Below are 27838 nucleotides of genomic sequence, written 5' to 3'. Positions count from 1 at the left end.
TGATTTTGTTCTAAAATATAATTTCCTACACTTCAACCTAGACAATATATATATGTATACATATATTCTGACTAATTTGTTTTCTCTTTATTTCTGATATGTTGACTTGCATGAGAGCACCAGTTAAAATGCAGAAAAGCATACACTCAGAGATCTAACTATGGAGAGCAAAGATCTTGCTGACTGCTGGTGTTATGGTAATAACAGTGAGCTGAAACCTACCTAGGGAATATTCCCACTACCACCAGAATAATACTTAAACTATAGAAAATTGTTATATCTGCTTCAGTAAAGGTACATTTATTTGTGGAAGCAGCCCATATCAGATAAAGAACTGGCTCAATTAGGATGTTTAAGACTTAGCTGCTCTAACAGTCGGGAGCACACAAAAACAACCTTTGAAAAATCAGGGCTCTCCTAAACCAAAGCTCTCCCTTTTGGCACCTAAGTTTGCATATGTGGAGACAAAACTTTAGGTATTTAACACTGAAAGAGTTAAGCCTCCACGTGAGTTTTCTGTGCTTCACTATCTAAGATAGGTGAACATAAGATCTACCTTGACTCCTAACAGAAATCTCCTTACTTCTAGCCTCCATGAAAATTTTCTGGGCCATTATGCATGGTATGGAATACCTGTTCTGGCATATGTGCTCTATTATTACTCTGATTTAAAGCTCTATGGTAATTTTACTATAGGTGGATTACTACCAAGGCTCTTCATGAGTCCGTAAATCTATCTGAGGTCCTGAGCATAGCCAGTCTCAGTAGCGATGGGCCCTGCCTCTCTCTTGATCTACTTGTAATCAGAGCACATCACAAGGAAGTGTTGTATTTGTATTCTGGGCATAGCCACCATATGAATGTTTCAAACCACATTGCTGGCCCAAAGCCCTGCATCATGGTAATTCAAAATGAGAACATTTTAAATTTTCTGCTAAAGTAAAGCCACTTTACTGCCAAGGAAGTAAGGTTCATGGGACAAAATAGAGCTAGCAATAAACAACCTTACTCCAGTATAATTATGAATGTCCTACTCTTTGGGGCTTAGTTCCCAGGATTGTTTCTGTACAATCATTTCCAAAAATCTCAAAGAAAGTTGTGCTATTACAGTATGAAAATGACCATTCAGGACAAAAAGGCAGAGAAACTCCAGCTTCCTAGGTAAGTATTCAGACTACAGAGTTATGTTGAAAAGGATATATGCAAGGTGCTGCCACAAGATATTTTTTTGCTTAAAATGAAAAGCTATATATAGTGTCTTAAAAGCAAAGACGTGGGAAGCCTGGGTCCTGAAAAGAGGTAGGTTGTCCAGTACTTTCCTTCACAGGTAGAAGAGAGAGCTAGACTCATGTTTTGGATGTAAAATGAGATGTCTGGAAGATCACTCCAGGGCTTTTCCATTGACATTTATTTTAGGATGTGTGGATTTTTCCAGTCCTAGATACTCAATCTATATAAATTTGAGTCTGAGTCAGGCCCATTAAACCTAACCCAGGAATACTTGCACATCTATTTAGGTGAAGATTTGCAGGTGAACTAAAACAAGAAGTAAGAGTTTTTCACAAGGCCTAATAAATACTATCATGATGCGATTTTTTTTTTTAATTTATATTTTATTAATGTAAATGGAATTTGAGTAATGGACTCCACTTCTCAGCAAGTTGCAAATAGAAGTGTGAATGTCACAGAATTTGGATTCCAGAGTTTTTTTATTCTTAGCAAAAATGAGCCTTCAAATCATTTGTGACAAACTGATTTTAACCACTTATTTAGAAACATTTAATATTTTTTCTAGGACTACATCTCTTATTTTTGTTCTGTTAGTGGATGGAAGGAGTAACACCCAACTCTCTGTCACATCTACCACACTCCAAACCCGTACAACTTCTATAAACCAATGAGTATGAGACGGAAGCATATGCATATTGACAGTTACCTAGACTTTCAAGCTAGAAAGTGACAATGCCAACAAAGAACAAATTAATTCAAGAAATGCTAACAATCTGCACCAACAAATAAGCCAGTGTGATGCCAATAATAAAGCTCAGTTCTAGCTTTCATAAGTAGATTACCATAGTTTATATTTAACTATTTATATGATATTATTTGCTTCACATAAAATGTTTTCAAAGACACGATCAAGTAATGATTATAGCTAAATGTGTGGGTTTGGTTTTTTTGTTTGTTTGTTTTGTTTTTCTGTTTTGTCATTTGTATGTTTGTTTTGTTTTGTTTTGTTTCCAATATAGTGCTTAATTTAACCAGGTGAAATTCAACTATTTATTACCACAAAAGTCAAGTTTTAGTGGAAATGAGTTTGTATCAAAATGAGAACCATTCTTAAATAAAATATTCATTTCAAACTCTTTGCTTTGCTGCTTTGCTTGCAAATGCATCATTCCAAGTTTGCCAATTCTTTTAAATTTCTGGCATTCATGCTTTAATCCTGTCTTCTTTCTTACCACATATTTGGGATTTGGGCAAACATTTTAATTCTAAGAATTCTAATAGTCAAAATTAATTCACTTGATAACCTACACAGATCCTCTCTCAAATGATTCTTTCTGGATCCTGAGGGATTCTGTGGGGAAATCTTAAGTGTAGTCTGTATTTTATAAATGTTGGACATTCAAAACAGTGAACATGTGTTTTCTTATTACTTAAATATATGCAAATTAAACTTAGTTAAGCTTTGTCTTTAAATAGGGAAAAGAACTGTAATTGATAATTATTTGATATTCAGTTTTGAAAAATGATTAAAAATAGTAGTATTTAATTTTAGAATGGTTCCTGCCTACACATTCACTCTTACTTGAGCACAGGCACATTGAACATCTGTGACAAACTAAGTACAGCTTTAGACAAGCTAAAGGCTAAACATGTCAGTAATCTCAGAATGGAAAACATGTTACTCTTGACTGAGCCATGCAGTGGCGGAGAGTGTCTGCACAGATCTCCCCTATTTTGTTCTTCTACACTTAAAATGGCCCATTTATGCTGTTTCATAGTTTATATATCACGTTGTGTAAGGCTTGCTTCTGAACCACTTTTGAACTAGTTGTTTTTGAGCAAAAGAAGGGACCATTCATGAAAGGATATTCAAGCAATTTTAAGGCAGAGCAAGAGAAGCTTGAACCCAGTGGAAGAATGGTGGAACTCAGTGGAAGAAGAGGCAGAGGAGGAATATTTGAATAACAAATGAAGCCCATCTTTTCTGTTTTTCATAACTCATTCATTATAGAATAATTTTATTTCTGATTAATTTTATATCTGTGAGGGAATATTTTGTACTATCTTTTCATTCAGTGCTGCCTTCTCTGTTACCCCTTCTGCTTCTTTTGCACTACCACATGAAAACCAAACTTGATTTCAAAAGAAGGAGGAAATCACATTCCCCAGTAAATATGAAGAATTCATTATGACACCCACTGACTGGTGGGTATTTCAGAAGTATCCTGGTTACTAGAATAACTAGAATGTCTTGCAAAGGCTGTCTAGGCAGACAGTGTTTCCTATGAAAATATATTATAAAGGTATATCTACTCTGACTGTATGCTGCCAGCTTCCACTGTAGCAAACTTATTAAGCGAGGTAGAAATTTGAACCACCCTCAATAAAGAGGCTGAACTTTTCTTTCAGCTGGGGGTCCTACTGCTTAGCCAGCTTTTTGCAGAACAATCATACTCGTCCCTCTTCTAACTCACTATTCCTCTTTAATCTTTAGTTTGACCCCAGTTAACAGTTAATTAATTAGATAAATGATAAAGAGATACTATAAATTATGGAACAACCCCAGTTTATTTCTTGAAAAAATCTTCAGGGATATCACATTTTCTGATGTCACTATAATCTGGATTAAACTGAAAGTCATAGTCAACTATCTTCCTCTGAGCTTTTTTTTGACCCTCCCACCTACAAATCAGTGAACAGTGAATAATCTATTCATGTTACTAAATGTATGTGTGCATATACATATGCACAGAAGACAAAGAGTGCCTGTCTGTCCATGTGTTTGTGCTTATTGTGTCTTATTGTTGTCATCAGATAAAATCTGGATCACCACCACCTCCTCAGGAGGGGATACTTTTCTCATAGAGAAAAGCAAAGGTGATAAGGAATGCACATCTTCCTTTTTAAGATGCAGACATTAATAATGAGATTTGTTGGAAAAATAACGTCCCACAACTGTTCTTCAGATGATACTCTGAAAGGAGGTGAGGAAGATACATAGAAGGCTGGAGGAAGTGTGGAAGCTTAGAACCTCCAGGAAAAACAACAAAAATGAATGATACTCCAACACCGAAGAACTTTCTCAGCACACTGCACCAGCTTTTAGAACTGTTGGAGGGTTATCAGAAACAGATGCGGAGATAAATGAAGAAGAAAAAGGTGATGACATGCTGTAATTTTTTTCTGCCTGGACTAAAAGCTAGCTGTAATTGACAGAAAATGAATAAAGGCAGTTCTAACTAACACTTGAAACGATAGCTGGTAGTCAGAAATAATAATAATAATAATAACAAATAACAATTATTATTATTATTATTATTATTATTATTATTTTTAAAAGCACAGAAAGTAAGTCTGCCTCTCTCTCAGTACATTATTGTCTGTAACCTCTCCTTCAAAATATCATTTACAACTACTGAGTAGTTTGGGGTGGATGACAAGGCATGCCAATAAGGGAATGCCCACAGATAGGCCATGCAATGCTTCTTTGTGAATCTCGATGCTCAGTTGCAGTTCATGTGGCATTATGCTTCTGGAGATGGCTTTTTATTTTCTTGGCATGTTACTGTAGACTACTGTTCTGAATACTTTGGAATTTATTTGCATTTTCTTAATATTGTGCCTGGATCTCCTGCATTGTTGATTTTTCATAAATCACTTTTCAGTTAAATTCCCTGGTATATGAATACTTCGGCAATAAATAGAGCTAGTAACTTCAAAGCAGAAATTTTAATTGTAAATGAATACATAAAATTGATTATCTCAAGGGGTTATTGATACAGTGCTTTAATGTTGTGCTCCCATTATCTTACCACCTAAGATCTGAATCACTCCCTGGAAGTCCCTATCTCCATTATAAATAAAGGGTGCCTAGGGCAAGTAGCCTGCAAATGTAAGCTTTCAGTTATATGTCTAATATTAAGTGGGCTGAATTCAGGCCTGAATTCAGAGTTTGTCTTGTAGACCAGAATGACTTATCTTCTTCAGATGAGAGTTATTTTGTCTTTGCTCAATATTTGACCACTTATCTGTGTAATCCATGGGTCAGCTACCATGGAGCTAATCATGTCAGTTCACAAAGTTATGATGGATCGATCTGTCTTGGTTCTTCTCCTTATCTGAAATGAATGAAATTCAGATCAGGAGGTTTGAATGAATATCAAAAGTTACTGGCCGGAATAACTGAAAATTAGTTGATTCTTTTTGCAGTTGCTGACAGATATGGATAAACAGAATTAATGCAACAACAACCTATTAAATCTGGAAATGTATGGGTGTAGATGTAATGTTATCAGGTTCAAGAGTAAAGGTTTCATCTTAGTGTATTTTCCAGTTTTATAAATTCAAATTAGCTGAACTATCAGCTGTGATTTTCCAGAAAAAAAATATATATATATATAAATAAAAATAATGTAGATAAATTCTATAATGGATTTACTAAGTATTCATTCCAGTGTAAAGTCCTGATTCTTAACCCCAGTGCAAGAAGTAGACAAGAGCCTTGGTGATATTTATCCCATTAAAACTGATTAAATAAATAAAATGTTAGATATGTTGGGAAATTAACTCACTATATAAATATTTCTGCAGCTCTTATTGATGTAAAACAATGACATCTAATCATCCCATCTAAATAAAAATACATCATATTAATTCATTAACATATATTTATTAGAATAACTGCAACATTTTAGGATAAGGAACTAAATCCGCATCACATATACCTAGAAATGCTTGTGAAAAAGAAAGATTTGATTTTTTCAGATAAAAAAAGATAATAATAATCCTCAGTAGCAACTGGAAAAGTATAGCTAAACCTGCCACTTTTTAAAGAAGTACATGGGCACTCTCTAGACTTGAGTTCTAAACCAGCTTGGATTAAATTTATAATGTATTTTATTACAAAAAACAATGTTATTGTCTTTTGAGATTATGTCACTAAAAGTACCAAATGAAATCAGGGAGGATTTCTACTAAATAACAATGGTTTAGACTTGCCCATATTAAACTAAGTAGTGAAAATTCTGCAGATTTATACATATAGCAGTGGTCATTTATGAGAACTTTGAGGTTGACAAATATGAAGACACACACACTTTTCAGGAGTTCTGAATTTGCAATAAACAGGAATTAGTCATCCTCTGATGAAAGTATCTCCAAACTCAAATGCATAAAGTTTTCCTGAGTCACACACAGCACTGCTGTTGTCACAAACAGATCAGTTTTACCACGTTATAATCATAAAGATTCCAAAAGCTTTAAAAGGAAATGTTCACATGAAAAGTTGAAATTTCTTCAATACTGTAATCCTTAAGTAACATAAATGATTATGGAAAAGAATCTTTAGGACTCTACAGGGCCTTAATTGTGTATTCTTAATTTTAATAAAACATTTTGCTGCTGCTGTTTCTTCACTAAAAATCCATGTTTACCTTTTTGTTTTTAAACATCTATTTTCTCCTTGCTTCTGATGTTGCTCCAGCTATGAGAAATACTTACAGAATCATAGAGTCATTTCAGTTGGAAGAGACCTCTAAGATCACTAATACAACTAATCTAATGGAAAATGCTTTTAACAAAAGTTTTAACTCCTATCTTCTTATAAGTGTCCAGTTATCCTGGGGAGGTAGTGTGCAGTTTAAAACACCCCGAATTAGACACCTGCATGTAGGTGACTAAACATGGAGAAAGTAGTTCTGGATATTGTCAGTGCAAATCTCAGACACAGTTCATTTGTTTAAATGCTACATCTTGTCTCATTTGAGAATCCCAACATACTTCTCATACTGAGAGTGGATGACAACAATGTGTGACTCTCTGGAGGGACATGGGTGTCTCAGTTTGCTCATCACATTAGCAGCCCCATGCAAGATATCTTAGGGAATCTGAAATAGCATTAATACCCATGTTTATGTGCCCAGTTTCAGTTCAGGGTGAGATGAATCACTTTTTAGTCTCCTCTGTGTCTCAGTGAGAGCAGCCACCCATGGAACGTGAAGCTTAGAGCATTTGTTCTAATGCAGGCATCTAAATTCAGGTGCCTGAATATACACTTCTAGTGTCCAACTCAAGCACCCTGCAGTACATGAGAAATCAGTCTTATGTGACAGGGAATCTGTGGGAGACTACCACCTTTCTGGAGAGCCAGCTAAATGTCAGATGGGATATGCCTGGCACTAGAAGTCTGTTCATCTGTCCTGAGCTCTAGGAGTCAATAAAATTCTTGAACTGAACCCAAGTTTGCTGAATCCCTGAATTTTCATTTTCTATTGTTCTGCCTTTGCTGTTCTCTTTATCAATAGGTAAAACAGTTGTACAATAAAACCACTCAGTTTGACAATATATTAGGCCAAAAAATGATTTACCAATGGAGACAAGGGAAGCACTTGACCTCCTCACAGTGTCTAATGAGACAGTTCCCATGGGTAATATGATAGAGGGAGGAAAGCACCCCTGCACATTCCTTGCAGGGTCCCAGTTTCAGATGGATCTGTATATCTGCTTTGTCCTGCTCTAATCACTATGCAATGGAACACAACAGGACAGAATCTGATCCCCAGTCTGAGTTCTACTGCTGTCACTCCTGGGAGAATCATTTACTGCAAGCTTTTATCAGAGCTAAGAGGAGAGAGAACTATACTGAAGTATTGGCTGATTCAAGAATATTCAAACCAATGTGATGGTACATGCACAGTTGCAAATATCTAATGTAGACTAAGCAAAACCAGATTTCCTAGTATCTTTGGGTGATATTTCTTTGCTGACCATGCAAAAGAAGGCTCAGGCTCTTGTTTTGTGCAGGGCCTGGGTGGGTTAAAAGAACTAAATGGATTGTCTCTAGCCATGGTTTGCACAGTGGTGTCCAGGCACTAGTAAGATCTACTGGGCTGGTTTGTGGTTTGGTTTGGTAAAATATATATATAACCACATTGTGATGGTTCTGTATGTTAAAAGTGCAATCACATGCAACACAAAACTGTGCATATAGTGATAATGCTGAAATTTGTTTGTCTCATCACAAATGACTGTACAGATTTCAAGAAAATATGGTCAAAGAGGATAAGTTAGTCTCCCAAAATCTAAGTCCTGATTGGTTTTATCCTTTAGGTTGTGAGGTAGAAGGTGGGAAAACACATAGCTGCATTTATTATAGCTTCTGACTTACTGAAATATGTCTTTGCAGACTATCCTTTGAAAATGGTTTAATGAAATAAGCAGTGTTTATTAATACAAATAAATGTCCAGTTTGTTTTCTTAAAGCCATTAGTTCAGTAAAGGATAAACAACTGTTATAGTTGGATTGAAAGTACCTGTTGGATCCTGAAATAATCCTGCCACTGAAATCAAATGGTTCTGATGGCTTGCGGAAAAATTTTAACCTCTCTAGCTCAGCTTTTCATTTACAAAATTAGGATAGCAATACATAACTGTTTTTTTCTTGTTGGTTCGTTTTTTTAGTGTGGACAATCTAAGAATCCATTAGTTTTATTATGTAGAAATTCATGTAAGTCCCAAATAGTGTTAATATTTTAAAGAAATAGAAAACAAAAAGGTTTTATTTATGTATTTTTTTCCACATCTTCAAGTAAGAAATTAAAAAAAAAAAAAAAAAGAAAAAAAGAAAAAGAAAAAGCATGGCATATAGGAAATGTGTATAACATAATTTCAAACCGAACAAGAAAATGAGTACTATAAATTATGAGAAGTAAATGAGTATGCTAAGTGGAATATAATTAGCTTTGACTTATTTTATCCATACATATTATCCTTGACAAGACAAGCTGATTGTACAAGCTCACCAACTCAAATATGTGGTCTGAGACCTGTTTTCTTCTTCAGGAAGATGTGTTTTGTTTTGGAGAAATCAGCTGAAACTGGTTTTCAGTATTAAGCCAAAAAGCTCTATATTGAAACGGACTCTTTTCTGGAGTAGTTTTTCAAAACCATTCAGCAATATCAAAATCGCATCCATTGTAAACCTCCCACTAACTTCAACAGTGGAAGAATTACTGAATAACATGAAAAACACTTGAAAATGTCTATTATATTGTTGTATGATAGGTTTCTTTTTGTATCTTCATTTATACTCCAGCATCTCCAAAATTAATATAATTAGTTTCTCATAGGACTCTGCATCAATAACGTCTGGTAAAACTCTTTCTAATGTTGAAGACAAATAGAATATACTCAGTGAGTACCATGTGCCAGCATTTAGGACTCTACAGAAAGTCATCTCTGCATTGAATGATGTCTGTAAAGGAACAGGAAACTAACTGTTAAAGTAATTGAAGTTCAGAGGGCATCCACTTGTATCAGTTTAACAAGCAGAACACTGTGTTGTACATCAGCAAAAGACTCTGAACTGTCTTCCTGCACAGGAAAGTCTGGTACAGGCCGTATTACAGCAGATTAACCTGAAGTTAGCAGTGTCATGGATAACAGTAACGGGGTGCATGAGGAAAGGAAACCAACTTACCACAGCTACCTGAAGATCAGAGCTGACAGATCTAGTAAAATTCTGAAGTATCAAGATACCCAAAGTAATTGTATCTCTAGACAATCTTCCTTTAGTAATTGTAATATCAATCAAAGCACCTCCAATGCAATTAACTAATTACTACTACTACTACTAATATATATATATATATATACACACATATTTACAGGGAGGAAGTGACAGCTAGCTGACGTTCAACATAATACCTCAGCTGAGAAAGAAAGGGTAATATCTTCCTGCTTCAGAGACAGGAATACATAAAACTGAATTGTAAAAATGCAGGTGATATCACAACCACAGAAATGTCTCAGGCTTTCTTACCAGTGTATTTTATTTATTCATAGATGTACATAAACACACATACAAGTACACACTCCCAAAAAAATTTGGCAAATGGTTTGACCAGATGGAGTCCTATGCATCTCCAGGGAAGGAGCCTGTGGAAACATAGACAACATGCTTATTACCATCCGTAAAATACTCTATGAAAAAAATAACACACTGAAAAGAACTCTTACCCACATGTCCAGACAGAGTCATAGCTCCCAAACAAGCCACCAGTACCTTAGGGTCAGATAAAAAACACTGTGGTCATTTAACATGTGTTCAGCTAGACAACCAAAAATGTTACTGTAGATTCTGGGCAACTTTTACATCATAAGAGTTATATTCTGGAAACAGAGGATATCAAGATTATTTTTGTAACTGAATTTTGCAAACAGGATACTTTCAAGTAGAGAAGAGATTTTTTAATGTAAAATGGGATATGAACTTACACTCATATTTTGACTCATCCAGGAGAAAAAAAAAAAAAAGAAAAAAAATAATAAATCCAGCACCTTCCAGAAGGATTGATCCTCAGGCAAAACAAATTCACACTAGAAAACATTGAAATTGCTAACTTTTACTGTCCACTTAATTCTCTCTACTCAGTCTTAAAAACTTTATCTCATAGATTATTTTGTTTTGCAGCTATATGTCTGTGAATCCAAAATAAAGTGGTTTTAGAGTTCAAGGAAGCCTCCAATGTGAATTATAATGTCTGCACATAAATATACATTTGCATAAGAAAGTATCTACCTTGCTATAATCCTAGTTTAGAAGGATTATTTTTTTTTTCCTTTGGAAGAATGTTCAGAAAGTTATACTGTCAAAATGCAGAGTTGGAATCCTTTTTTTTTTTTTTTATTTGAGTTTAGCAACTGCAGACAGTCAGATTTCAGAAGAATTTCCTAATTGAGCAAAAGGCAGTAGCATCATGGAAAGACAATTCACATTAGAGATATAGATCGTAGTTTCTAGAAGAGTAACTAATGGTAAAGTAAATGGCTTCAAGCTGTCAGTAAATGTACCTTAGAGGATTCTGAAGGATTCTAAAAGGTTTTAAAGATTAGGTATCATAAGTTAGGTATCATAATTTGTCCCTTTTGTCATTTAAAAAGTGCTATTTATCGAAGCCTATTTGTCTACTTTATATATAAAACCTCCCTTCCAGATTTCTCTGAAAAAAAATATATATATATTAAAAAAAAAGCTGCATTGGGTAAGTAAGTTGGGAGCAATTCTATTTTGCTGTGTTTTATTCAGGTCACTCTACTCTTCAAATTTGTTTCAAGTAAGCCAATCAAATATTTAAGGCTCTGGTCCATTTTCACTGAATTGTTTTATGATTTTTAGATATTTAGGACTTGATTCAGCTGCTTGCCCAGAGATCTATCATATCACTTCAGACACCTGAGAGAATCCAGAGTTTCTATATAGAAATGGCAAATATAACACAGAAGAAGACCCATTTCCTCTGGAGCTCCAACTGAGGGTTGAGTAGGATGCTACTATACCTCATACAGTACTACACATGTATGTGTGGGTAACAGATTAAAGTGCAGGGGGTATATCAGATGTACCCCCCTCCTTTCACATTGTTCTTCTGTGGACCCTGGACTGGAGGTTTAATGGGTTTAATTTCTCTGCCTGCCTACAAGACTTTGTTGCATGACCATGAAATAAGTCAATTCTTATCACACTTCCTTAATTCCTCATGGACTCAGGGAAGGCAAACAGTATTTTTTGTCCTCTGTGGTATGTGACCACATTCCCAAGAGCCATTTAGACATGAGCTCTCAATATATATTTCATTGGGAGGTTAAGCTTCTTATGAGAAACTAAGCACCCTAAGTCAGTACTTACTGCAGCTCTGATAATAATGTGGGGAGCTGCATGTGAACACCAACATCTTGTCACTATACCCTGAACATGAACCACAGGCATGATGTTCATGAAAGCAAAAAATCTCTTATCTCACTCTTCTACTTTTCCCTGTCCCAGAAATCCATCTTGCTGGATCCATGCCAGCATATTTATGTAGTGCTCATGATCATGACCATTCTGCACAATGAAAATAGAAATCAAAATAAAAGACTAAATTGTAGTTCACGAGCTTAAAAAATGAACAGAAGACATGAAAAGGTTATGAGCCTAACAGAAAGCAAGAATGAATGCAGACATGCTCAACAGAGTTCTTTTGGGCTATTAACATAGAGAAGCACAATTTTTATATATAGCGTGCAGTCAGTTAAGAGCCTTTAGGGAACATTGCTGATTATGTGAAGCAGGGACAGGAAATGTGCACACTTTGGCCTGGATGGCCCTCACTTACTTTTATTAAAAGAAATCCAAACTAACTGTCTAGCTAGTTGTCTGAGATAAGTATGCATTACTCCCTGGAGGTACCTAGTCTTCTCTAGAGTTCCACCAGAATGAGCCCACGTGACTGGTATAGGCTGTACATGTAATTAAGTCTCTATATGGAGAGTATGCTTGATTTTTATTTTTTATTTTTTCCATATCATCTCCTTGAACCCTGTGGCTCTCTGTCTGTGTTTACACCACGCAGGTGCTGTGCCTGACAGCAATCTAGATAGCACTTCTGTCTTCCCAGCCTTACAGTGTTGAGTCGGAATGTATTAAGGAATGCATTTGCAATTTATTTAAAACCTGATTTCAAAAACCAATTTAGTTAGCTATCTCTCTATCAACAATGCACAAACACTTAAAAGCAAGGAAATTAATAGATGCCATCACAAACTGTCCACTGCTACCTCTGAAATTAATGCATGTATCTCATCAAGTGTAATGAAATGCATATTTCATTGCAATCCAATGACCTTACCAGTGACCCATGGAAAGGTGGGTATTATTATACGTGGGGGGGTTGTTATCTTGATTTCAGTAGCAGAATATTTCTTCAAAGGAAATCTGTTACACAGAGAAAACTAGCAGCTAATTATCTATTGAAAAGGAAAATGCCATAGTAAGATACTTGTGGTACATTACAAAACTGTGTATATCCTCAAGCAAGGGCAGAAGAATGGTTCCAGTTCACCCAAGATTTATGGCTGGATTCTGCCTACTGGCTTTAATTGTCTCACATAGATGCTACAATCAATACTTGAAATGCCCTTGCCTGTTCCTAGCAAGATGATTCAGATTACCTAAATTACCTGCCTATTGTGCCTACACTCAGTATATTGTCCATGGAAATAAATTAAAAGAGTAGGAACCCCCGCAGAGTGAATCAGAGAGGGGTCATCTATTTTGCTTTGTAATCAAGCTCTTCCCAGGCAAGCCTGTTGTGCAGCTGTCCCAGCAGGTCTGCCCAAGAGATGAACCTTCACCAACCTTCACATCTGAGGGTGTACAAGGACTCCTGGCTGCAGGCAGGTCTCCCAGAACATCCTTCTATAGGGCATCTGGGCAATTTGCAACAAGCTCTCTTCTCCTCCACCTTTGGATGAGAAGTTGGAAGCAGTTTCATTGTCTTTAAATTGTGCAAGCAGTAGCTGGAGCGCTGACAGGTCCAGCTCACTACCTTTATGTAAAATCAGGTAAAAGTCCAGGCCACCTCCACAGGGTGAGTAATGTTAGGGTTGACAAGAACACAGATGCCTACAGGACTGTAATGTGTATTTTGGTAAACATTCTGTGTAATTACATTTTGTGTTTATATCTCATAAGGGTTATACTATATGTAGTATGCAGTTACTAGTAAACTTATAATATTTTACATATATAATTCACTTTGGCTTACAGTTGAAATGTTGTTTTGTAATAAACTCTTCTCTCTTTTAGTAAGAGTAATACAGGAACAGGGACGCTGAGAGAAATACCTGCAGGTTTATTAAGTTTGTGAACATTGTTCATTTGCACAGAAAAACAGGTCAAACTTGATTGTTTATTCTTTAAGCAGTACCAATTTTAAATCATTCCTAACTGTACTTCTTTTTCTTTTTTTTTAATTGCTTGGGATTTCAAAATATATGTCAGCTGCTGGCCTCACTGTTTTGCCTAGTAGCAATGAGGAAGTTTTAAATATTGTGCTTGTTTACATCTCTGGCATTTTGGCAGGTGGGATGTTTCCTTTTCTTTATTACTTTATTTAGATAAAAAAATATATATATTTGACATACATCTTTGTTTCTTTTCATTATTCTTTTATTTAGGCAAATAAAATAAAAGTTGACATACGTTTTTGCTTATCAGTATCATAAATACTACCGATGTTCTAGCAGCACTTGATGTTGCCATAATGATATGAAAGCCCTCCAGCCCTAACTGCTGTAAAAACATACTAAAATACACTCCCCATTGCCAGAAGAACGCTATGATCTAAAGAGAGAAGGGGGATGAGGAAAAGTTAGCCAGAGGTGTTTCATGTTGGTTAGATAGTGTTACCTCATTTCAACTGCCTATCTATATAGGACAGAGTGTAGCTGAAATGTCTTGGTCTTTGCACTGCTATTTGCCTTCTACTTCTCATTTTCATGCCAAGTTATTTATAGTGGAATATGGGATGAAGGGTGGAAAATATGGATGTGAGATACTAAGACTTTCACATGCATGCAATTAAGAAAAAGTAGTAGGTAGGAAAGGGAGGAAGGAGGAAAGAAGAGACAGAGAGGGAGTGTGAGGAGCAGGGACCTGAGAAGGGCAAGGGGGGCACTTGGCTGAAGCAAGCAAGCAATAAGGCAAGCAACAGCACACGGCTTCACAGTAACATGAGAATGTAAGGCAAGGTATCTCCCTGGAGGTACCAAAACCTGTATTGTTGTTCACTTTGTCAACCTCAGTGGTCACCACAAGTGTATGTTTTACTCTCTACAGTTTTGATGAGATTCATTCTGTCTCTTTTACTCTTTCCTGGACTTCATTTTTGGCTAACTTTGTGTCTAGACTGTTCACCATTTGTTCATTTTTCATATTCCTCTGTATTTGAAGTCTCTTCATACACTGCTTTTATCCTCTTTGTTCTGTCATCATTTCAACCCTATTTCTTTATGCTTCTCATCTAAGTTGTGATAATATTTGTTTTTATTGCTTCTTCATTTCTACAATTACTTAACTAAACTCTTTCTGATCACATGTCCACAAGTACAGGTGCAAACCAGACCAGTCAATCTCCTTTTTATCTTCCCACTAATCTAATTGCTACCTCTGACAAAAGTTAATTAATTAATTAATTAATTAAATTTTAAAAAAGGGGGGGGGATTTGTTCTCATAAGTTCAGAAGTATATGACAAAATCACTATGATTACATAAAATGAGAGTTCTTTTTCATTGATCCTCATTCAGCAAAGACCTTACACCATGCCTAACATTTAGCCTCAGCACAAATCTCATTAAAATCAATCACGTGCTAAAGGCCCTAAAATAAGCTCTCATGGCAACAGACATCTGTAACTAGTTAGAAACACTTAACCATCCATAACTATCTTTCTGCACTGTGCTCCTGCTTCTATTGCTGCATGATCAATCTTCATTCCTGTCTCTTTTTGCCTGGACAGAAATTGCTTTGGTTCTTGAAAATCTAACTCACTCAAATTTACTCCTATCCCCTTCCCTTCCTCCTTTCTATGTATGCAGAAATATTTTCCTTCTATCAGCCAGCCTTACTGAAAAGTAAACCAAACATACATCCTCTGTGCATCACGGTGAGTTAAAACCCTCTTTCCTTCCTCTTTTGTAAATTTTTACCCAAGAAATTCCACATGCCCCCTGTGGGAAACGTGGATGGTGCATGATTTTCACTTTTTCAGTTTCAGGTTATTCAAACCACAGTAATCTTTTAATAATACTTGTCTGCAGTAGTTTTTAAACTTGTTTTTCTTGGATTGCTTCCTATTATAATCAGCAATCTTCTCCGACTTATTATACCCCCTCCAGTAAAATTTTTCTTATAAAGCCTCAAGCTATGATTTCTTTTCTGCTCTCCTTTTTTTTTTTTTTTTTTTTTTAGGTTCACTAGGTCTCTCAATAAGTTATGTTCCGTACCCACTATCTCATGTCTATCTCTAAAGAGGATTACTAACATACTAACAACAGTAACTCTGGTTTACTTTAGTCTGAATGAATTCTCTAAAATCTGTTTATACTATAGCTACTGATGAATTTTCAGCTACCTCATCTATTTTAATCCTTCCCTCCTTTTCTATCACTATCCACAACTGCACTTACAGTAATGGCACATTGAAATTTCAAGGCAGACAGTTTTAACTAAGAGATGCATTTTGCTGAATTTTAGAAGGTGACTGACAAGTTAGATTTCATGACAAACAGGATTAGGGTGCAGGAGATGGCCCCAGGGATTAGATCTGAAGCCAGCAATTCATACCCATTGCTGTGATTGCAACACAGAAGAAAGTTTCTGTTTTTTTTTTTTTGACTTCTATGAGCTTCCATCTTAGCCCTTAATGTGCACATGGTGAGACAGTACAATGGGTGTGCAAGACGATTGCGTTAATATGGGTGTGATGAAACTGTTCACACAAATGTCTAAGAAAAAAGGAAACAGTCCTAACAAAGGAGTTTTTGTTGTTGTTTTGGTTTTGTTTTGTTTTTATTTTTGGAAATCACTTAGATCTTTGAGAGTATTGTCACTCTAGTTTTCAATTAAATTCTGTGAAATCACTTTGAGAAAAGAATGGTTGTTACATGCATAAATAACTTTTAATTCTGGACTTTTAATATTTTGGAGGCATTTTTACTGGCCTCCAGAGAGGTCACTGAAACTAATGAAAAAATTAACATCAACCGTTTTGAGTCAGGCCAGAAATGGAGAACCTCAGATTTCCCAGTTGCATGGTATTAGAAACAAGTGAATCCCTTTCATCTAAATATAGCTCTGCCTCCACCATCTTCATATGTAAAATTCAGAAGCTTAACTCCACTACTGGTGTCACTCAGATGCTTTTCCCAAGCCACTTACAAAAAAAGCCATCAGAAATTGTTGCTGTGTCATTTTCAGTATCAGTATTGCAGCTTCTGTCCACTGCAGATTAAAAGTCTCTTTCAAGCACTTTGAATTTAAGTAAATCACAGTAGCACTCCAGTTACTCCATAATCTACTGGAACACTTTCCTGGCATATTTAGGCTACAAACATTCCTATCAGCACCATGGAAGTCAGGAGACTGTGAAACCTCTTTGCCACAACATGGCTCCTGAGGAGAATGAAAGCTTTTAATTTTTAGCAATCCCTTTACTGAGTACAGTATTACTGTGGCAGGTATATTTTCCTTTTAGAGCTAGGCAAATCCAAGCAAATAATAAATAATTTTTTATTCATTGTATTATATGTTGACTATTACTGAATTTTACTAAAAAATCTCTTCTCTGTGGAATATGTTGTTCAAAATGTCTGAAATAATAATTATTATAATTAATAACATTGCAGTATAACTGTTTATTTATCAATGAAGAGAAAATTAGCAATAATTAGCTATATGTCTTAAGTATTAGAACCAAGGAAGCACTGAAGCTGAATTTAACAAATTTCGTTGGTTAATATCTATTGGTTGGTGTTTGTTTTTGTTTTTCTTGTTGTTTGTTTTGTTTTGTTTACAGATATGTAAAACAGTTTACAATGTTTCTTTAGCACCTTCATCCCACAGAGTTTGATTCAAATCTTCTGCTTAAAGTACAAAATAGGCACTGCTGTGAGGACATACACATGAACACAAAAGATCAAGTGTTATAGCCAGGATTCATGCCCCCAGCTTCAGGCAGTCCCTGTTACAGTTCTGTATTGCAAATGTGGAGAGAGAAGCAACTCATGAAAGATTCATGCCTTTGGCAGCCTAAGTCACCCTTTGCTGGTGACTAACTTGCACCGTGGGGCAGTTTTATACAGATATTTAATCATTTAAGCCTACAACCTAACAGGCTTTTAAGCCCTTACCTTCTATTGCAATAAATTTAACAAGGGCACCTTGGTCAGTCAGGCGGTGTTTAGAGAGACTTTCAAAAACAGCTAGGTACCTAGGGTAGGATTCAAGACATCAAAATTCAGATGTCTCCAATTTGAGTATATAGAGCTAAGCTAAGAACACAGATTCTGATTTCAGCAAATCAAAATCTAATCAACAAACTCAGTGAAGATTACAGTGTGATTCCTTTGATCAGATGTAGAGGTTTGCTCTAGACTGAGATGTAGGTACCTACAGCAGTGATACTGAAAGTCAGCAGATCTGAATCCCCCCCCTTAATTTAAATCAAAGTTCACACAGAATTTACCTTCATTAGTCAATACTCTACTAGGCACATCTTTAGGCATCCAAATACCATTAATTGACCCTTTGTACTCCCAGTGGAAAATCTCCACAGTTTCAAAGGAAGTTGGATCAGGCTGTGATGGTACTTCACACTAAGTTGTTATAAGTATCAATCACTCTGTATGGCTGCAGCCAAAAGTAAATCTGGTCATACATGCATGCAGCAAAATAATGCCTGAGACAAAATTAAGCTGTGTTTGCTTCTCAGCCTTCTCAAATGTAAGACTTAGTAAAGTCAACTCCGATTTGGTCTTATTCATGCTTCTAGACAGTAGTGACTTTATGGCTACCTAAGGCATTCTCATTAATGCATGGCAGAGTTTCTATGTAACACTTGTCTTCTGCATAAATTTTTCATTTGTAGTTTATTCACAGAACTCTTTACCTATGCCCTTGAAGAGTCATCTTGTTCAAATGACTGAACTGACTGCATTACACTGAGTACATCAGTAAAATGTTTTTGGGAAGTGAAACAACATTTTACTCTTTTCAAACTATTCCTGTTATTCATAATGCCAGATCCTTCACTGGGTAGGAATGTAACATGACTATGGCATTGGGTATGTCTTGAAAAAATCTACATTATAAAACATAATGAGATCAGCTAATTGCAGACAAAATCAGGCTAGAAATAAATTACCTATTTTTTTTAACTAAAATTAATTAACTAATGCCTCTATTGGGGATATTATGGATTCTCTGTCATTCAATCTTATTATAACAAAATTGTCTGTCTTTCTCAAAGAGGTACAATGCCTTGATAAGAAGTTACAGTCTTCATATAGGAAGTACTTGTTGAAATTATGTCTTGTATTACAAGAGGTCAGGCTGTCTGTCCACTATGGTCCTTCTTGTCCTTAACAACTGAAGCTCTCATTTAGACTTTGAACCAAAACCCACTGAATACAGTGGGAAACTTTCCTTCAGTATCAAGGGACACATGTCTGCAAAACAACTATAATATGCAAACTCACTTTTCACTATTTCTGATGCCTGAGACTGGAAGGAAGGAAGGAAGGAAGGAAGGAAGGAAGGAAGGAAGGAAGGAAGGAAGGAAAAAGAAAGAAAAGAAAAGAAAAAGAAAGAAAGAAAGAAAGTTTCTATTTACGCCTGGAAATGGGATTTACTTAGTGGAACAGAGGGTGTCAGTCTATATGAATTTCACACATACAGCTTTCAGGATTGCTACCTCTTGCACTAATACAGTACTAACTAGGTTGTTCAGTAGAAAATATGAAAAAGTTAATGTCAGAGCAGAAAGATTAATGTCTGGATATTATGTTGGTGTTGTAGACTTAAAGTTAAATGAGTAGGGGTGCATTGTGTACGATCATGTATAAGGACCAATTTCCTCTTGTCTTGAACCTGGAAGTCATCTTACTGAAGGTATGGAAAAGAAAGCACAATTTAGCCTTTAAATTACTTTGTTCTATCTCGGGGAAGAAATATAGAATGTAGTGAGTTACGATTGTTCCTCATTATGTTACTCATTAATAAATAATAACTAGTAATGTCCATGCCCAGATGCCCACCTTGCTGAGATATCTAAATTATGTAGCTGAATACTTTCATTGTTCTGTACATGGTGTTTGTCAAAGTTTAGTTACCACATGACCTCCCTAGGATTCTCAGGTTGGTATATTTAAGATTAATGAGATATTTGCACTCTATTAGGAAGCAATTTAAGAAGATACATTTAACTATTATGAATTATTGCATGAATTAATATAATTATTAGTACAAGTTAACTAAATGGTGTCTGCTTCACTCTGAGATGAGGACCCTGAACTGGATTTTTTTTTTTAAGGACATTGTTCTGACAGAATCATAGAATCATAGAATATCCCGAGTTGGAAGGGATCCATAAGGATCATCAAGTCCAACTCCTGGCACCACACAGGTCTACCCAAAATTTCAGACCATGTGACTAAGTGCACAGTCCAAACGCTTCTTAAACTCCAACAAGCTTGGTGCAGTGACTACTTCCGTGGGGAGCCTGTTCCAGTGTGCAACAACCCTCTCGGTGAAGAACCTCTTCCTGACATCCAGCCTAAACCTCCCCTGCCTCAGCTTGACACCATTCCCATGGGTCCTATCACTGGTGACTAAAGAGAACAGATCGGCACCTTCCCCTCCACTCCCTCTCCTGAGGAAGCTGTAGGCCGTGATGAGGTCTCCCCTCAGACTCCTCTTTTCCAGGCTGAACAGGCCAAGTGACCTCAGCTGCTCCTCATACCTCTTCCCATCTAGGCTCTTCACCATCTTTGTAGCCCTGATAATGACAGTAAGTCAGACCATACACGGAAAGCAACAAAAATTCAAACAATGGTCCTCTATGGGGACAATTGAGAACCATTGTTTGAATATCTACACATCCAATTGTGCATTTGAATCTGAGTTAAGATGAATTAAGAGTAGTAGACGACAGACACAAGCACACAAGTTTATGTTGGTATTCATTTCGTAGGTATAGCAGTTACCTACACAAATGGATATGTTCAAATGTAGCTCTGCAAATGCTAAAACATATTTGCCTTTACTGGTGCCATGGTTTTGCCTGGGATAGATTTAATTTTCTTTGTAGGGTCTCATATGATGCTGCATTTTATATTTTTGATAAAAATAGTAGTGATACCACACCAATGTTTTTTGTTGTTGCAGAGTAGCACTTAGACAGAGCCAAGCACTTTTCAGCTTCTTGTGCTGCCCTGACTGCGAGGAGGCTGGGCTTTCTCAAGGAGCTGGGAGGGCATGCAGCCAGGACAGCTGACCAAAATTCACCAAAAGGGTATCCCATACCACTTGGTGTCATGCTCAGCAGTAAAAGCTGTGGTAAAGAAGGAGGAAGGGGACAACATTTGGAGTGATGGCATTTGTCTTCCCAAGAAACTGTTCTGTGTGCTGAGCCCTGCTTTCCTGGGAACAGCTGAACACCTGCCTGCTGATGGAAAGTAGTGAATTGTCCTGGTTCCAGTTAGGACAGAGTTAATTTTTCCTCATAGTAGCTGGTAGGGTGCTATGTTTTGGATTAGGATGAGAAGAGCGCTGATAACATGCTGATGTTTTAATTGTTGCAGAGCAGTGTTTACACCAGGCCAAGGACTTTTCGGCTTCTCGCTCCGTCCTGCCAGCGAGCAGGCTGGGGGTGCAGCAGGAGCTGGGAGGGGACAGACCCAGGACAGCTGACCCAAACTGGACAAAGGGGTATTCCATACCATCTGACGTCATGCTAAACAATATATAGGGGTGGCTGGCCGGGGTGGGGGGCCGGCTGCTCGGGGATAGGCTGGGCATCGGTCAGCGGGTGGTGAGCAATTGCATTGTGCATCACTTGTTTTCTTACACATTATTATTATTAATACTATTATCATTATCACTATTATTATTATTATTATTATTGTTATTATTATATTCCTGTCTTAATAAACTGTCTTTATCTCAACTCACCGGCTTCACTTTCCTGTTTCTCTCCCCCATCCCAGAGAGGGAGGGGGGAGGGTGAGCGAACGGCTGTGTGGTGTTTAGCTGCCAGCCGGGTTAAACCACAACATGAATAAATTGTTTGCTTTGCTTGCATGAGGAGGTTTTGCTTTACCTAGTAAACTGTCTTTGTCTCAACCCATGAGCTCTCACATTTTTACTTTTCTGATTCTCTCTCCCATCCCACCTGGTGAGAGTAAGGGAGTAGCTGTGTGGTACTTATCTGCCTGCTGGAGTTTAACCACAACAACCGGTTAACCTTCCGAGGTCCTACAGGCAGTTTGCTGTTTTCTCTGAATACAAATGTCCAGAATCATCTTGCACACAGTCAAACAGGGTGATATTGTGTGAGCACTCTCATTAATTTTAATGAAATTAGTTTCTGAGTAAGGTGCTATTCCATGAGAGTAAAGGTGACTATATCTGATCCAAAGACATTGCTGTAGGCTACTCCACTGTATCTCTCCATATTAAATTTTCTAACTCATATGAGCTGGGTTTGGTATTTTTTAATTATTATTTTCTTTTATTTATTTTATTTTAGAAGGTTTTCACATGCAATAGCATCAAAAGGAATATTATTACTTTCTATAGAGATTCTAAGGATTTGGATTTCTAGCTTTCTCACCAGTTCCTAGAGTGAGTGCTTACATTCTACTTACAGACCTAGGACAGACAAAATTTGGGACATGCACTTCAAAGCTAAAGCAATTTCTGTCTTCTAACAACATTGTTTTCAGCTGCTAAGATCTGAAGCATAGGTACGTGACTAGAATGAAGGGATCCCAGGAAGTTCTATGTGATACTACACTTACAGATGATGTCTACCTGGCTATAGGCACCACCTGGACAATTCTATTAATAGACCAAGTTTTGATCCCTAGCCAAAAACAAAACAAAACAAAACAAAAAAAAACACCAATAGATAAATCTTATATATGAATTTTGCAGGCAAAGCTACCTGCAAAACTTTGCCCTTAATGACAGGGAGACAATAATGCTTATAATCAAAAAATTTGAAGAAATACAGAAATTTAAGTAAATTCACATTAAATGATGCCCAAGAAGCCGCATTCCAAACACTTATCTGATATACTTCCAATCTTATATCTATTGTGTAATTATCACGTTTTTGTTTCTTGGATATCCTTTCCTTATTCTGCACAAAATATTCTCACTTTCCATACACTAAACCCCCCGATTTACTTCTGTTACTAAATTCAAGTACCTCTAGTTTTGGTCTCCAAGTAAGAGTGTATAAATATTATATAAGCCAAATGAATGCGCTTAAGATACAAATATGTCTTATGTATCGCCCATAAGCATAACTTCCATACCACCATCCAAATCAGATTTGTCACTCAACTTCCCTCCACTCAAGCACATCTGTAACACTGGTTAAATGACAACTTCACAAGTGACAAGAGCCTGGAAGTATAAGGGTCCTTATCCACAAAACACCAAGGAATTACAGCAATATTATCATGAACAGATAATAGAGAACTCATTTGCAGTGAATTATAAAGGGTCTAAATCATTTGGTTTTTAACAGTCCTCTTACCTCTGCCTCTTTGACTATTTTCAAGGCTGCCAATGCTTTACCTTGGCAGACAGACGTACCCAGAATTACAATAATCCAATCTGAGGAGGTCATGAGAACATGAATCTAATGAATCTAGGCTAATAATTACAGCTCATTTAATTACCTCTGAGATAAAGCAGGAGCTGTAATTTTTTTATAATTGATGTTGCTGACATCTTTGTACCTCTTAAGTTGTATTAGTTGTAAAATCTGCCATGTAAATGTTGAAGTTGATAAAAATGTCACAAAGTAAAGCAAAGATAATGGAACAGGAGAGTCTCTAAATGTCAAATAAGTATAAAGGTATTGATGGATAGCTACTTTACTGCCTTTATGTCACACATGAGCTCTGCAATAATTGTACAACATGTGTGAGGAAGGAAATCAGGAGCTCCTGACTGAAACACAGCCAAGGTTTTGTTTGGTCAGATTTTCTCGATGTAATTCTAATTTTTTATACTTGCCTTAGGCCATTGTCATAAAAGCAGATGCATTAGACTGGACACTTTGTGGAGGAGTCTGTGTTATTATACAGACATCCATATTAAATTATTGGCTGGCTTCACGCCCTGAAACTGGTAAACTTGTAATTACATGGCAACCATATTCAGGTAAATTGCCTTACTGAAGTTTTGTATCTACCACACTGGGAATTTGGAAAATAGCCCCTTTAGCAATTGCAAAAAAATATCTGGCTCAATAAAATTCTTTTCTCATTCAGAGAATCGATTATTCTTTCTCCATGGACTGATCCTGTGCCATTGCAGCCAACAAGAGTTTTAGAATCAATGAGAGTTTAACTTAATCGGGAATAAGAGCAGGTCCTCTGTGCCTGATGGACCTTGAAATTAACACAACTTCCTCATATTTTTGCTTTTCCTCCAGCACCCTCTGTGCCATTCAAATTTCAAAGTGGTGTTTCCAGATAACTCACTCTCCCCCTGCTGGACCTTGACCAGCAGAGCACAAAAGGAGGTGAACAGAGGTCCCACAGGGACAGAAGTTTGTTAAGTGTCCTCGGTTGGTTGGTTCTTGAGAGTAATGTTTGCCTTAGCCAATAATGTAGGATCCCTTACTTCCTCACATCTTAGGCAAAATCTTGTTGGCCAGGTGTTTGGCCCATGAGTCCAAAAGACATTATGGGGTAGGTTCACAGAGCTCAGCTGTGGGCCCAGTGGGACTGCTCACAGTGTGTTGGCATTACAAATTACCAAGGAGCAGCAAACAAGAGAGAGACAGCCCTCTCTGTACACCATGGCCCAAGTCTTCTCCCCATAATGCATCTCTCCAGATGCCAGAGAATAAGGAGCAGTTTATAGGGAAGACAGAAGATCCAGGTCTAATGCAGATACCTTGCTGAAATTGTATTGGCCTGCTCACCTGCAGAACACAGACTGCATGTGTACTTCTTCTGCTTTAATTTAGGTTAAAAATTCTTTGAAATTATTTCTGCCTGTATCAGTTCACCTCCTGGTGCTATCGCATTTCTTGTGGTCTACTTTAACAGCATCAGCCATGACCTGTTATAAAAACAATGAATGATGAATATTTACTATTTGTAGCATCATCTGAAAGATAATAGCTAAAATGAATCTTCCTGCTGCCCTTTTAATGAAAACACAAATGTGTACACATGCATGCACACATGCATATACTGTGTAAATTATATTCTCTATAGCAACATCCAGTCAAAACCAGACAACCATATTTCTCATAAGTGGAATAATAATAATGATTAAAAATAATAATAATAATAATAATAATAATAATATCATTGTTTGTGTGACCTTTTCAAAACAACAGTAGTGGCTTTGAATTTTGAATTCATTATACTAATTTATTGTTTTCCTGATTGTTTTTAATTGTACTAAATGTACATTTTATTCATCGATATATATACATATAAAAGATAAAGTTTCTCTCTGTTTATGTGGCTGATAGTCATTCAGCTTTTGTTGTTTCACAGAATGTTTAGCTGCAAAAATCCCTTTATTTTCAAAAAAAAAAAAAAAAGGAACATTGATCCAGAAATTTAATGTGGGTATGTAACAGTGAAAAATGGGCAAACAGGACTCTAGGACCACTTAAAAAAAAAAAAAAATAGAAACCACAGCAGCTCAAGAAGAAAGAAGTAATAAACTGTTTACCTTTTGCTTCATTGATCTTGGATTATACCAACGATGACAAACAGTCATAGGAAAAGAAGACCAAGGAACACAGCACAAAAAGTGAGGTGACTATGCATATTCATTCCTCTGAGAAGATTGTTGTGACACAGCAGTTTTAAAAACTCTCTGATAACAGAGAAAAAGAAACCATACAGACTCCTCACCTACTTTAATAATCTCATAGAATTGATCTAGGCATTTAACATTTTAAGTGTTAGATGCTGCCAGCTAGCCAGTTGCAATCTAACACTTCGAAATAAATATATTTTTTATTTTATTGTACAGATGAACTAGAGTTGATGGAAATTCAGTTTCAGTGGTATGATTTTGAAAAAGTGGAGTGTCCAGTAAGACCTTAAACCAATGAGGAGAGGAGAGGAGAGGAGAGGAGAGGAGAGGAGAGGAGAGGAGAGGAGAGGAGAGGAGAGGAGAGGAGAGGAGAGGAGAGGAGAGGAGAGGAGAGGAGAGGAGAGGAGAGGAGAGGAGAGGAGAGGAGAGGGGAGGGGAGGGGAGGGGAGGGGAGGGGAGGGGAGGGGAGGGGAGGGGAGGGGAGGGGAGGGGAGGAGAATTTCATGTCGAGTTAACAGCAAAGACAGCCGTTATATTACATGTATCAGAAAACTCCACTGTGTCCATCCAGGGTGTATACCTGAATATAAGGCACAAATTAGCTTCTCACTACCTATGGGGACAGAAAATTCATGGTTCACTGTATTTAACCTACTTTCAGCCTGCTACTCATCTAGGTTTACGTATCTCATGATGCAGAAAGTGTCCAAGGAGCAGCATATGAACATGGCTGAAATTTAACTGTCTAAACATCTACCTAAGAGAAATTCAAGCTTCCAATTAATGTAAGCATAAAACTAATGTGCAAAAATGTGCACATTGATTACTACTTCTGCACATAATAGGAGAAGAATGGTTGCCTCATACCTAGCAAATGAGTGATTGGTGTATGTAGGGGACACAAGCAAGGTCAGCATAAAACAAATGTTTAGAGACAGACACCAAATGAGATGGTCCCAATCCTGCCAGCTGAAGCAATGCAGAAGGAGCTGTTCCCAAACTGTTATTTTGTAAAGACAGCGATTTACCCTCTGCCTTTCACTTCAGAAGCACTAGGAAGTGTGAAGGAGTTTCACAAACATGTTTGTCAAAAAGCATTTCTCTCTGTAATTTCCACAGTTGTTACTTTGATTTCATACTCCAAGATGTGGGTTGTCTTCTTTATAGTATTCATTTTGAGCATGTGTATCATGCCTGCTCTTTGCTTTTAACCTAACAAGACTCATTTTATCCTAAGTTTGATAACTAAAACAGACAGATCACCTCATTCTGTTTCTCTTTAGTTGTATGGTTACTATAGAGTAAATAATTAATTATACATCAGACTTTAGGGTCTGCTTTTTACAAATATAAAAAGGGGTGAAACTGAGACCAAAAAATTTAAATCCTGATTCTTTTCCAGTACTGAACTAAAATCTTTCCTATGCTAGCTTCAACAGTTTTACATGGTTAACTTTTAAATTATTAACAAAGTGAAAATTATCACAAGAAGTGATACATAACCATTCTGTCTCTACTTCTGTACTTATCTTGCTGTCAGATGCTTGAGGATAAGTATGTGAATATTTTCCTGAGGTGGAATCCTGGCCTTAACAGTTAAGAGACCTGACTATAAGGAACATTTCTTATTTCACTGAAAATAAACCACATCTGGAATGGAAGAGACAGTTATCCAGCAGTATACAGCACCATTATCCAATAGTTCATGGCTGAAGGTGCATAACTTCTTACTCAGATGAAATTCTCAGAGGCAATTTGAGGTAAATACAGTATAGTTTTCTGATGCATAATTTAACAGCTGTCTTTTGCTTTGCATTTTGATTTTCTTTTCTTTCTCTCCTGAAGTGAACAAAATGTGTTGAAAATCTACATATTAGTGCTACTGAAATGTATTTTTGTTGGCATCCCATATCCTGTTTCCTTCTTTCCCAAGTTTGCTGTTCTCAGCTTCCCAAGTACCGCAATACCCCAGCTGCATCTGATAATTCTCAATGACAGGAAAAAAGAGAGAGAGAGAGAGAAGAAAAACACTCTGCAAAAATAATATACTCATTTTCATGCCAAGTTTAAAAGAAAAATAAGTAAATGAACAGCTGGACTACAGTAAATGATTTTTAAGTAGTTTAAGGGAATTTTATATACAATCTTCTCTAAGTATTTCCTCCACACCTGCAGCAATCCTTTTTTCCTCCATCTCCTATTCCAT

This window comes from Anser cygnoides, chromosome 1 (genome assembly GCF_040182565.1).
Source record: "Anser cygnoides isolate HZ-2024a breed goose chromosome 1, Taihu_goose_T2T_genome, whole genome shotgun sequence".
In the NCBI taxonomy this organism is placed as follows: Eukaryota; Metazoa; Chordata; class Aves; order Anseriformes; family Anatidae; genus Anser; species Anser cygnoides.
The sequence above is the reverse complement of the archived record's forward strand: the minus strand, read 5'-3'. Positions refer to the sequence as shown.